Source organism: Phyllostomus discolor, chromosome 15, assembly GCF_004126475.2.
Source record: "Phyllostomus discolor isolate MPI-MPIP mPhyDis1 chromosome 15, mPhyDis1.pri.v3, whole genome shotgun sequence".
Classification (NCBI taxonomy): domain Eukaryota; kingdom Metazoa; phylum Chordata; class Mammalia; order Chiroptera; family Phyllostomidae; genus Phyllostomus; species Phyllostomus discolor.
The window spans coordinates 16,031,162-16,037,249 of record NC_040917.2 but is presented as its reverse complement, the minus strand read 5'-3'; the positions used below and the strand labels follow the sequence as shown (position 1 = coordinate 16,037,249).

Here is a 6,088-nt window from a genome sequence, read left to right as displayed (position 1 = left end):
GCAACCGCACATTGATGTTTCCCCTCTCTCTTTCTTTCTCCCTCCCTTCCCTCTCTAAAAAAATAAATAATAAAATCTTTAAAAAAGTCAACTAAATAGCTTTCAACTTTCCCAGCTTTTATGTTTTCTTTAAATTCTCTTCCCTTTTTCTTTAGATTGCACAAGAGCCAGTGTCTAATTAGAATGTGAAGCAGCAGTATAAACAGTCTGAGTGAGTCTGGGAAGGAAGGGAAGGCTCAATCCAGTATTTGTTTTCCCCTTGGAGGGCTGGAGTGAGCTTACAAGAGAGGGCTTCAGCTCTGCAGATAGCCAATTTCTACGAGCCCAGGTGCTGCCAGAGCAGCTGCCCTCCAGTCCCAAGGCAGCAGTGGAAAGCAGCTTGTGTCATCCATGGAGGATGACAATAAAGGGATGCATGTCCAAGGAATATGCAGAACCCAAGGCACGGTGAGCAGAGAGTAAATAATCAATAGTGGTGGTGATCCCTAGAAATATACACGTGACACCAAAGAAACAGATACAGGTTATTTATGTATATGAGTGCACACACACACATACTCTTAAATCAGGGACTAAGAAAATACATTCAGTCAATGCCTCATATAAAGTCTGTATAGAAAAAGTCCAGCCATCGTTAATATAATGAGAACAGTTTACATGACACCGATGTGACCTGGCAGCCAAGGAGAGTGGACTGAAATGCACATGTGTGAACAATGACAACTTCACTGTACTAGTCCGTGGGGGCAGTAGACACTGAGTATGTGCACTGTGTGGCTGTCACACTCAAAATGACAGTGAATAGAGCAACAAATCTGCATCAAATCTTGCGTTCAGCCTGAACATTCCTCTGGAAACTATTCGGATGACTCAGAAGGCTGCAGCAATGGGCAACTGGTGGCTGGCAGCTTCATCATGACAATGCGCCTGCTCATGCATTACTACTTGTGCAGTTTTTTGGTGAAACATCAAATGACCCAGGTGACTCAGCACCCCCTACAGCCCAGATTTGGTGCCCTGAGACTTCTGGCTTTTCCCAGAAAGGGAAAAGGATTTCAGACCATTGATGAGATTTGGGAAAATATGATGGAGTGGATTATGGTGATTGGGAGAACTGTGGGAGGTCCCAAGGTGCTACTTTGAAGGGGACTGAGGAGTCACTGTCCTATGTACAGTGTTTCTTGTATCTTCTTCAATAAATGTCTCTATTTTTCATAGTACATGGCTGGATACATTCTAGACAGGCCTTGTATGTATTTATCTATATATATACACACACAAACACACATATTTGTGAATTGTTTTCTGCACTTTGAAAATACACATATTATTTTCTTTTTAAAAAGATTTTATTTAAGCCCTGGCTGGCGTAGCTCAGTGGATTGAGCGCGGGCTGGGAACCAAAGTGTCCCAGGTTCGATTCCCAGCCAGGGTACATTCCTGGGTTGCAGGCCATAACCCCCAGCAACCACACATTGATGTTTCTCTCTCTCTCTCTATCTCCCTCCCTTCCCTCTCTAAGAAATAAATAAATAAAATATTAAAAAAAAAAAAAGATTTTATTTACTTATTTTGAGAGAGACGGGAAGGGAGGGAAAAAGAGAAGGAGAGAAACATCAATATGTGAGTGATACACCCATTGGTTGCCTCTCTCATGCTCCCAGCTGGGACCTGGCCTGCAACCTGGGCATGTGCCCTGACCAGAAATCAAACCACAACCTTTCGGTTCACAGGCTGGCACTCAATCCACTGAGCCACACCAGCCAGGGCTACATATTATTTTCTTTTTAAGCCACATAAAACAGTTTGTGTACTCTTACAGGCCTTCTAGCTTCCTGGAGGAATTTACTTTCAATCAACCTTAGTTTTTGGCATCTCTTAGAATCCTAGAACAAAAAGAGACCTTGGAGATGATTGAAGGTAACACCTTTTCCATTACTGGGGCAACCGTGAATTGCACAGGCAACACACCTTGATAATGGCAGCTCTGGGCCACTGAAATCTCTCCTAAGGTTCACAGGACAGGCACGTAAGAACAGAATCCCAAAATACATGAAGCAGAACTGACGGAATTCAGCAGTAATAGCTGGGGACTTCAATACCCCGTTTCAGTAATGAATAGAACCAGACAGGTGATCCACAAGGGAACAGAGGCTGCATGACACCATATACTCTCTAGACCTTAAAAGAGTATTTGTAGAACATCCTACACAAAAACAGTAGAACACACCTTCCTTTCAAGTGCACATGGAACTATGTCTATGATACACCCCATTTTAGGCCATAAAATAATTCTCAAAAAAACTTAAAAGGGTTTCAGTCAGAGGAAGTGTGTTTGGTGACCCCAACAGAATGGAGTTAAAAGTCAAAAATAGGACGAAATTTGGAAGATTCACATATGTTCTGGATCTTAATTCTTTGTAAGACATATCATTTGCAAATATTTACTCCCATTCTGTGGGTGGCTCTTTAACTCAATAATGTCTTTTTTTTTAAGATTTTATTTATTTATTTTTAGAGAGGGAAGGGAGGGAGAAAGAGAGAGAGAGAGACATCAATGTGCGGTTGCTGGGGGCCCATGGCTTGCAACCCAGGCATGTGCCCTGACTGGGAATTGAACCTGTGATGCCTTGGTTCACAGCCTGCACTCAATCCACTGAGCTACGCCAGCCAGAGCTCAATAATGTCTTTTGATCCACACAATATTTTCTCTTTCATAAAGTCCAATTTATCTGTTTTTTTTTTCTTTTGTTACCCAAGAAATCACTGCCAAGTTCCAAAGTCATGCAGATTTTGCCCTGTTTTCTTATAAGTTTTAGATTTTACAGTTAGGTCATAGATCTATTTTGAGTTAATTTTTGTGTATCGTCTTAGGTAAGGGTCCAGTTTCCCAGTACCGTTTATTGAAAAGAACGTTTTCCCCATTGAATGCTCTTGGCACGCTTGTCAAGATTCACCGACCAAGTATGCAAGGGTTTACGTCTGGACTCTCTGTTGTATTCGATTAGTCTATGTTTGTTTTTATGGCAGTACCACACTGTTTTGATTACTGTAGCTTTGTAGTAAGTTTTTAAAAAAGATTTTACTTATTTATTTTTAGAGAGAGGAGAAGAGAGGGAGAAACAGAAGGAGAGAAACATTGCTCTCAGTTGCCTCTCCTATGCGTCCCAACCGGGAACCAGCCCCACAATCCAGACATGTGCCTGGACTGGAGACCTTTCTCTTTTCTTGATGGCACCCAACCAACGGAGCCACATGGGTCAGGGTGCTTTGCAGTAAGTTTTAAAAACTGGAAATGTTCTTCTTTTTCAGGCTCGTTTTTGGCTATTAGGGGTTCCTTGAGAATCCCTAATATGAGTTTTAGGAAGTTTTCATCAGAGCTGCTAGTTAGGCAGATCAAATAAAAGGCATCCAGACCAGCGAGGAAAAGGTAAAACTATCTCATTGACAGATGATGTGGTCTTGTATATGAAAAATCCTAAAGAACCCTCTAAAAACATTAGAACAAGCAAATGAGTTGAGCAAGGCTGCAGGAGTCCAGGGGAGACAGGTCCAGTGTATGACGCCCCCAAACTGGGCAGCACCAGAGAGACACTGAGTGAGGCCAGCAGAGCAGAGGATGGGACGGGCGAGGTGTAATTTTGCCCCCAATACACTGTCAGCTTTAGTTACAGACACGCGTGGGGACTGTTCTGCCCATTTATATGTGCCAGTTTTCTAATTAAATAACACATTTTAAAATAAGTAAGACAAGATATTTATTGGCAATTAACCACTGATGAGAAGAGTTGTCTTTTATTTGGTGTTGAGGACTAGAGGACATAAAGTTGTTATTATTATGACTAAGGTGTGTTCAAGTGAATAAAGAATGCCTTTTGTAATTATTGTTCTGTGAATTAAAGTTAGTAAAGCTACCCATGGGCTTTCAACACCATTACTAGAACTTAACTGTGTCATTACCAAAATAGTATTAACAATGGATTGCCCATCCAATTATCAAACAAATGGAACATGAAAAATTGGTGTGGAAGGACACCCTGCTTGCACAAGGATGATCTGAAAACAACCTCACCTGCAATTTCCTCATGGCATCAGGAACTGCTGGGACTCACCTGGGCATTTCACAGCAGACTGGATAGTGTCTTTCTAGAAGAACTGGTATGATTGCCTGAAGACAAATCACCTGGCAAGAGTAAGGAAAAGATATGAGAGCTAGATAACACATTAAGAACTTCTAGAAGTCTTAACTAAAGAAATATGTGTATGTGTAATCAAACTGCTTGTCAATCTCCACAACCTGTGCCAGAGCCAAATTCTTTTTCCTTCTCTTTAGAATGTGAAAATCCACATTCCCTTTGACTCCCACTTACGTAATCATTTTGGGTGTCTTTTGAAATATGTTATGCATATCCAAGGAATCGTATACTGTATGTGTATTAGATATACACTGCCCTCAAACCTGGTGTTTTGCACTTAATAGTACATCTTGGAAAGCAGCTCATATCGACACAAAGAACTTCCTCTTTTTCTTGACTGCTGGTATAGTATCACATGTATGGGGAATTGCATGTACAGTCAGCCCTCCATATTCACAGGTTCTGCACCTGCGGATTCAACCAAAGATTAAAAATACTTGGGGAAAAAAAGCTATGTTGGCAGGCCTATGGTGGTTGGTCCATGAAAAACATGGACATTTTTCTCTTGTGATTATTCCTTAAACAATACAGTACGTCGACTATTTATATTGCATTGTATTAGGTATCATAAGTAATCTAGAGATTCAAGTATACAGGAGGATCATGTAGGCTATGAGCAAATACTGCACCATTTTGTATGAGGCACCTGATACTCAGCATCCAAAGTGGTCCCAGGACCAGTGAGGTTACTGAGGGCTGACTGGGCCATAAACTATTGGTTTGTGAGATTTATACCCCTGGTATGAATCTCTAAAAGGTATGGACTTAAAAAAAAAGTACAACCACAATACTATTATTACACTAAAGAAATGAACAATAAAATAATGATTAAAATAAAAAATAAAAATTTAAAGAAAAAAATGGACAATAATTTCTTCATACTGCCATACAGCCAAACCATATTTGAATTATCTGTCGATTTTTTTCAAAAAACTTTGAACATATGAATCCATCAAAAGGTCAGTACATTGCAATTGGCCGATGGGTCGTTTAAGCATCTTTTAATTTATACGTTTCCTCTTTTCTTGTTTCCCCCACTGCATTTTATTTATTAAAGAACCTAGAGGCTCCCACCGTCAGGATCTTGCTGATGCACCTCCGCTGCGTAGTTGAACATCCTCCCCTGCTCTGTGGATTTCCTAGTCCTGTATATTAGCAGGTGGATCCAGGGATTTGATCGGATTTGGGGTCTGTACGTGCGTTTTACTGTGAGGTGCACTATGGCTGTCTCTCTTTTCGTAACTTCAGTCTTTTTTTTTTTTCCATAGAGAAGTGGTAACTCATTTCGCAACAAAATGTTTCCTCCCTCCGGAAGAGGCTGCGCTTCAGATGACTTCTGCGACAGATGTCAAGTGGGGCAATCATCTGGTACGACAAATGGTCACACTGGAACTATTGAGGCAAGAGGGCGCATCCCTCATCATTTTCCCCTCACATTTCTGCCACACACTCCGCACTTCTTCCTGAGGCATTATTTCCAGGAGGCAGCCTTTTGAGGCTCAATGAAGCGTTTGCTTTTCCCCATTAAAACTTGGGGCGTTGCCACTTTGTCACTTACTAATGACCAAGGATCCTCGTGGCCGAGCACCGGCCTTCTCCAAAGCGCTAAAGCGGAGCACGATTTCCTTCCTTATCCACCTTTTTCCCGGGCTCCGGCGCGGGTACCGGCGCGGGTACCGGCGCGGGCACGGGCGCGGGGCGGCACAGGCCGGAGGGGCCGGGACCCGCAGAAGCTCGGCTTCCCACCGGGTGGCGGAGTCACAGAACTCAGAACGCCGCGTCACCAGCCGCGGAACCCCGACCCCGCGCAGGGGCCCACGAGCGTCGCGCACGCCGCTCACGCTCCCCGTCGGGCGGAAGGGGGCGGGGCCACGAGGCGGGGCGGGGCCTCG

The 6,088-nt window shown here is 42.9% G+C and overlaps 1 long non-coding RNA gene across 1 annotated transcript in view; it reads right to left on the bottom strand.

Moving 5' to 3' along the window:
- Positions 1-6,084, bottom strand: part of LOC118498301 — a 29,741-nt gene extending 23,657 nt beyond the window's left edge. The window contains exons 1-2 of the long non-coding RNA XR_004900820.1: positions 5,755-6,084; positions 4,113-4,183 (exon numbers count right to left, since the gene is read on the bottom strand). This is a non-coding gene — a long non-coding RNA (uncharacterized LOC118498301). The remainder of the gene's footprint in view (positions 1-4,112; positions 4,184-5,754) is intronic.
- Positions 6,085-6,088: the final 4 nt, after the last annotated feature.